This window comes from Alosa sapidissima, chromosome 22 (genome assembly GCF_018492685.1).
Source record: "Alosa sapidissima isolate fAloSap1 chromosome 22, fAloSap1.pri, whole genome shotgun sequence".
NCBI classification, from domain to species: Eukaryota; Metazoa; Chordata; class Actinopteri; order Clupeiformes; family Clupeidae; genus Alosa; species Alosa sapidissima.
Window position 1 is genome coordinate 11,374,853 of NC_055978.1, and position 7,500 is coordinate 11,382,352.

At 43.4% G+C, this 7,500-nt stretch overlaps 1 protein-coding gene across 2 annotated transcripts in view; it reads left to right on the top strand.

Moving 5' to 3' along the window:
- cped1 (cadherin-like and PC-esterase domain containing 1) overlaps positions 1–7,500 on the top strand; it is a 121,218-nt gene that overhangs the window by 15,122 nt on the left and 98,596 nt on the right. The window lies entirely within an intron of this gene.

Consider the following 7,500-nt stretch of genomic DNA (forward strand, 5'->3'; position numbering starts at 1 on the left):
ATCAATTAGTCAATCAATCAATTACTAACTGTTAATCAATTAGTCAATCAATCAATTACTGTTTTGGTATTTGGCTAACCGGTTTGTGCCATCAATTAATGAATTAGTTTATTAATCAATTACTAACAATTGCTTTGTGTTTGTGACAAACCGTGCCTAGGTCGATGGTGGTTGGTTAGGGTTTTTATGGTTATGGTTCAGTCCACATCAATGGGACGGACCAACCTAGCCAACCTAGACCATGCCTAGGTTGGTTAAGAGTATTTTGGGTATTGGATATTGCAATGTGGTAATATGGTGGCAGCATGGAGGGGATTGTATTGCATTGGCCGTGAGGCCCCTTTGAAAATCAGAGGTTTACAGGCCGCGGTGGCCTTGGTGCCCCATTCTTTCAATATTCTGCTTTGCGTCCTACTAATAGCGATTTTTATTTAGCCTGTGGCCTGTCAAAATAATCTTAGCATTCACAGCGCAAATTAATTTAGTATTTTGCGCAGTGGAGAAAGTGACAGCGCAAGAAAGAAAGTGCGTCCAAATTCACCCATTCTTCTCAGTTGAACTACTCGCGAAGTAGCCTATTCATCACACAGACATCACAAGTATCACATAAAAGAGCTTTTTCTCAGCTTTTAAACGATGTTAGCCGATAATTGCTGTGTTGAACGGTTCGCGAGAAACGTAAATAATATAATTCAATTTAATCATACATTCTACTGAAGGTTTTGCGTCCCATGATCTCCCTACCCATTAATCTCGGTGGAATACTTCACGAACCCTTCTTTTAACACATGACAAACCACATATCAGAATAAACAGCAGACCTTACCGAACACAAAAGTGTAAAGCAGTCCCCTGTACAGTTAGCCGTTCCAGAGTAATCTAGTTTTGAATTTGCAGTAAATTTCGACATGCATGGATATGTCTCCAAATTTGGGCTTTACGTTTTACAATGTGTTTAAATTGTTCCACATGATTTCATAACGGGCCAAATACAAAATAAATGTTACAAATATCGCCTAGATATTGGTAAATAATAGGACAGCTGACTAAGAGTTTGTGAAAGTAGCCTTAATGATCACAAAATGCTAAGCATGCATCTAGGCTATTTGAGTTTCTTAAAGCTGAGCTGTGCTTAAATTGTTCAATACATGATTTCATAACAGGCCAAATATAAAATAAATGTTATATATAGCCTAGATATCTGTAAATATTAGATGATCAGATGATTTACAGTTATATGTAATATGTCATATTTCATGTTTTTGTAATGTTTCATACAGTGATGCAGGTCTACTGCAGTGAATAGGCTAAATACAACTTTGATCATTTTTATAGCCTACTACTGTATAGTTAACTTTGGCCTTGGTGCCCTGACATGTGGCCTTTGTGCCCCCCACCAAATATGCCCAACTGAAGGCCAAGTGGCCTTGCCCCCAGAATGGTGAAATTCCAAGCCTGGAGGGGGGTGTCTCCAGGACGCTGGTTTCACTGTTAAGCCTTCATGAGGTGTCGTGGGCCTAACTTAACGAAACATCGGTAAATGAGGGTTCCCACTTGATAACCCCAATGACATGCTGCATACTGCTGTTAGATGGGCCATTTGTCTTGTGTTTGTGACCATTGGTTGGCAGATTTGTGGTGTGCTTTTTAAAGTTAATTTGGGTAGTGACTTCTGAATGTGTTTTTACCCTGGATTTTGGCACAAGGGATTATAACATCTAATTCTGTGTATATGACTGTAATTGGTATTTGGTTAACCGGTTCGTGTCATCAAGGAAAATACCTTAAAATTCTCTGATTGCAGCTTCTGAATCTTAATGTATTTTATGAAAGTAAACTAAATATCTTTTGGCATGTGTACAAAACAAGGTCTTTGAGGACATAGTCTTGGGCTTTCTATATAACACTGACCAATTTTTTACACATTTTTTAGCATCATTTTATCAACAACAAACAACTAATCTGTTCATCTGAAAACAATCAACAGACTAATACTATGACAACAGACAGATTATGATAACAAGTGTTATTTGCAGCCCACTTAATCAGTGAGGTCATGTGGGAACATGTCTGAACCATATGTTTTATGTATGTTTGTATGTATGTTTTTATGTAGGTTGTATGGTACCGGTAAATATGGGTTAGTCGTGGGAGCTAACACAGGGAGCCCTCTTAGCTGAAGCATCTGACCTTTAGGGTTAAAAAAGACTGGGGACCCTGAATAGACTCATCTCATTGCTAAAAACATATGTTTTATCTACATTTTATGTATGTGTTACGTATGTTGTGAGTGAGTTACAGTGTGACATGAGGGCTGTGCGTGGGAGCTGAGACAGAGAGTACTCTCAGCTGAGGTAAAATATGTCTTGTCTCCACCGTGGGATAGTAGGAAACGCAATTTCAATCTCTTTGTATGTCTTGACATGTGAAGAAATTGACAATAAAGCAGACTTTGACTTTGACTGAGACGTTTGACCTTTAGGATTATTTGACCTTTAGGGTTATGTCTGTTTAAAAAAAGGAAAATCTCATTCCAGGAAGGTTTCAGTGGAGGGAGTCTCATGGCACCACACACACTCCAGTGTTTCCCACAGAATTGAATTGTATTTGTGGTGGTAGATGAAGGGGGGGGGGGCATTCTGTGTCAGAGTCAATAAAATGAATAGCCTATAGTTATACTTGCCTTGCACGAGAAGTCGATATTGACAAGTAGCTGTAATGTTATAGTGTGATGACCTCGACAACCCAGCAGTGTTCTAACGTTAGCGTAGGGATACTGCTTCTTATATGCTTGCACATAACTTAATTAGAGAGAGAGAGAGAGAGAGAGAGAGAGAGAGATGAAACAGATTTCATCCCATATAAATTAGTTCAACATAGAAAATCGTTGTGTGGTGGTCAATGTTGATATTGTGGTGGGCCGCCACAAATAAGTCAATGTATGGGAAACACTGCACTCTGACAGGGAGGTTTCAGTGGAGGGAGTCTCATGGCACCACACACACTCTGACATGGCAGCCTCAGGTTGATGCCCAGTTTATGTTTTTAAATGTGACATAGCCATGTAAAATAAAGGCTTTTTATACATTTTTGGATACAAAGAGTGCCTTGGATTTCCTCCTTTTTCAAATGACGTTTGCATTCCCTACACCAAAGAGCCCCTTCAATTTGTTATGCAATTCCTGAGCACTTTGGATTTTTCCTCATCTTATGGCACCCTCAGGGTTGGCAAAGACAAGTCCGCACAGAGAGACAGAGAGAGAAAGAGCTCACTGGGGGGTTCAGCATTGACATAGTCAGCTGAGTTTTTGAATGATTGCTGTGTGGGTGTGGGTGGCAGAGAAAGTGTGTGTGTGTGTGTGTCATATGTGGTGTATATGACAGGGTGAGTATATGTGTCCCTGCATTCTCAGCATGTCTGTTGGAGGTGTATGAGTATGAGTATGAAACGTTTTTTGTTGCATCTTGTTTGTGTGTGTGTGTGTGTGTGTGTGTGTGTGTGTGTGTGTGTGCAAGGCCAGGGGAGGTGACCCAGTAGTGACACTAGGCTTGACTGGGGCAGATGTGTAAATATAGCTGCTTATTTATAACCAGAGAGGCGTTCTCTAAACTCACACCGTCAGCATCGGCAAGTCTCCCCTTAGTCCACACACACACACACACACACACACACACACACACACACACACACACACACACACACACATACACATCTATGTACTGTACACACACACAAACATTCACATATACAAATATGTACAGTATAACTCTATGTAAACACAAACTCACACACACACACACAAACACACACAAACTATTCTGTCAAACACACACCGGGCAGACACTCCAGGTGTACACACACACACACACACACACACACACACACACACACATACACACACACACACACACACACACACACAGCCACATATTAGCATACATATACATATATAGCCAGTAATGCTGGGACCAGCTCTGGGTTGAAGGGGACGCTCACAGAGATGTTTCTGACCTTTTGTGTTAAAGTCAGATCGGTCCCCACCCATCATAAAACCTGGGGATTTTCCGTTCCCTCCACACACATCCTCTCTCTGCCTCTCTCTCTCTCTCTCTCTCTCTCTCTCTCTCTCTCTCTCTCTCTCTCTCTCTCTCTCTCTCTCTCTCTCTCTCTCTCTCTCTCTCTCTCTCTCTCTCTCCTGCAACCGATGACCAAAACATTCTAATGCTTTGATCCATGGAGTTCCAGTGCTTATCAGGAGCGGTGCATTACTGGAGAGCTGATAAAGTAGATTCACCTCTCCTCTCTCCTCCTCTCCTCTCCCCACCCCACCTCTCCCAACCCTCTCCTCTCACCTCCTCCCCTCTCCTCTCCCTTCCTCTCCTTTCCTCTCCTCTCCACTCCTCTTATCTCCTGTCCTCTTCTCTCCTCTCTTTTCCTATCCTCTTCCCCCTCTCATCTCCTCTCATCTCTTCTCCTCTCCTTACCTCTCCTCTCTTCTCATCTCCTCTCCTCTCTCCTCCTCTCCTGTCCTCTCCCCACCCCTCCTCTCCTCTCTCCTCCTCTCCTCTCCTCTCCTTATTCATGGATGCCTCTGTACTTGGTATCTACCCAACCATCTCTTTCACACACACACACACACACACATAGGTTTGTGTTTGTCTCATAAGGCAGTAGCGGCTCCTCTCCCCCAGAGTACCCCATCATCATCATCATCATCGCAGGTGAATCTGGTCATGAGGACCTCGGCCTCCATTGCTGTCTAATGCAATTTGGTGCCCTGCAGGACACCGCGCTTCAGCTCACATTCCTTGGCAGTATGTGCATGTGCTTGGGTGTCTCTCTACTTTTATCAGTGTGTGTCTGTGTGTGTCTGTGTGTCTGTGTGTGTGTGCATTTGGGGGAGAGGGTTGAGAAGGAGGGAGAGGAGGAGAGAAAGAATGTGAGTGTGTGTGTGTGTGTGTGTGTGTGTGTGTGTGTGTGTGTGTGTGTGTGTGTGTGTGTGTGTGTGTGTGTGTGTGTGTGTGTGTGAGAGTGTGTGTGTGTGTGTGTGTGTGTTTGTTTTTGTATGTGTGGGAGAGTAAGGGAGATAGTGTGTGTTTGTGTGCCTGTCTCTCTGAGTTAGTGTATGTATGTATATTTTATGTGTGTGTGTGTGTTTGTTTGTTTTTGTGTTGGTTTGTATGTGTGTGTGTGTGTGTGTGTGTGACTGTTTTCTGTTGGTTATTACTAGCATCAGAGCTCTTGCCGTACAATCCTGGTGTGGCTGACTGGGCCCTGCTGGTAATGAAATAATAATGTTTATGTCTTGGCCTCAGACTGGCAGCTGTGTATGTGTGTGTGTGTGTGTGGTGTGTGTGTGTGTGTGTGTGTGTGTGTGTGTGTGTGTGTGTGTGTGTGTGTGTGTGTGTGTGTGTGTGTGTGTGTGTGTGTGTGTGCAAAATGGGCTTGCAGCAGTAATTGCATGTTTTAGATTAGAATCTGGTGCTAGAGGTCTGCTACACAAGGACAAACTGCAAATAAAGAGACAGAGGAGAGAGAGAGGGAACTAGAGAGATTGTGGTAAGGAGAGCTACAAACAGATGCATGAAAGGGGGATGCAGACATGGAGGGTAAAGGAGAGAACACAGATGAGGAGAAGGGTAGATGGACAAGAAAGAAAGAGACAGAGGGAGGGAGAAAAGAAGAATGAAAAAATGGGGGACAGAGAGAGAGAGAAATAGGAAGTAAGAGAGAGGTACGGAGAGGAAGAAGCAGTACTGGAGAGAGAATGACCGAGAGAGAGAGAGAGAGAGAGAGTGAGAGAATGAGGAGTGGAGAGGGAGAGAGGCCCTGGCGTGCGTTGGCTTGGGGCACCAGCGTGGTCTCCACTGTGTCCCTGTGATGTGGTGGCACCTCCAAATGGAAACACTTACAGCCAGGGAGGAGCACTGGAGCAGACCCGGACTTCAAAAAGCCCTTTATGAACCGTTACATACATACACTACAGCGCCAACATCCGGTCAGACCTCCAAATATATCACCTCTCCATTAAAACAACACAAACCACGCTGTACTTTATATATTTAAAAACACAGAGAGAGAGAGTGAGAGAGAGAGAAACAGAGGGGGGGGGGAGAGAAACAGAGAGAGGGAGAGGGAGAGAGAGTGAGAGATGGATGAATTAGCATTGTAGCCCCCCCCCCCTGGTCATAGCAGCACCATGGCACATCCCCACACATCCCCAATTCAATGCCAGGAAACCATTTTAGCAATAGAGACCAGACCTTTGTTTATACACCATTTCCATGAGAAAAGGGGCGGAGAGATAGAGGAAGTAAACAGAGTGAGAATGGAATGAAAAAGGAGAAGAGAACCGGGAGGGAAGAGAGGGAGTGAGAATGGAAGAAAGAGAGGAAGAGAGGGAATGAGAATGGAATGAAAAAGGAGAAGAGAACCGGGAGGGAAGAGAGGGAGTGAGAATGGAAGAAAGAGAGGAAGAGAGGGAATGAGAATGGAATGAAAAAGGAGAAGAGAACCGGGAGGGAAGAGAGGGAGTGAGAATGGAAGAAAGAGAGGAAGAGAGGGAATGAGAATGGAATGAAAATGAGAAGAGAATTTAGAGGGAAGAGATGGAGTGAGAATGGAAGACAGAGAGGAAGAACAAGGAAGGAGACAGAGAAAGTGGAAAAGAGTGAAATCCTGAGGAGATGAAAAAAGAAGGAGAGTTTATTTCTCTCTCTCTCTCTCTCTCTCTCTCTCTCTGTCTCTCTCACACACACACACATAACTGTGCTAGAGCAACATCTAACTTTCTTACATGATTGCTGTAATTAATCTCATGCCCCTTCTCTAATAAGACACATAAAACGTTTTTGTGGAATACCAACGAAGCCAACACCATTACATTAGAACCAGAGAAAGACCTCCTGCCGTTTCTACCTGTTGCACAAGGCAGAAAAGACATGGAATACACACACACACACACATACACACATACACAGGTTTCGCCTCATGAATAATTAACACTCCTTCCAATGAAGCTCTGTTTATTATGCACACACACACACACACACACCCTCTCTGTCTGGCCCAGTGACTATTTTAATGATGGAGTCTATTGTCCACAAAAGAGATGTGGTGTCACAGTCTGTACAGAGACTTACATGACACATACACACACACACAATACATACACACACACACACACCACAATTTTGTTGCAACAAGTGTGTTACGGCATGCATTGAGGCTTTAAGCACCGAGAACGAAATTCGTTGCGATGACAAATAAATTTGAGACTTAAGAAATGTCATCCTCGCTGTGTAAAAACTAGTAAGAACATATATATATAAGAAACATATATTTACTTGTTGTGAACGGGCCTTTAGGATCTGCCAAGATGTGACCCCTGTCCTAAGCACACACACACACCCACACATACACACACACACACACACACACACACACACACACACACACACACATGCACACACACACATACACACACACACATACACACA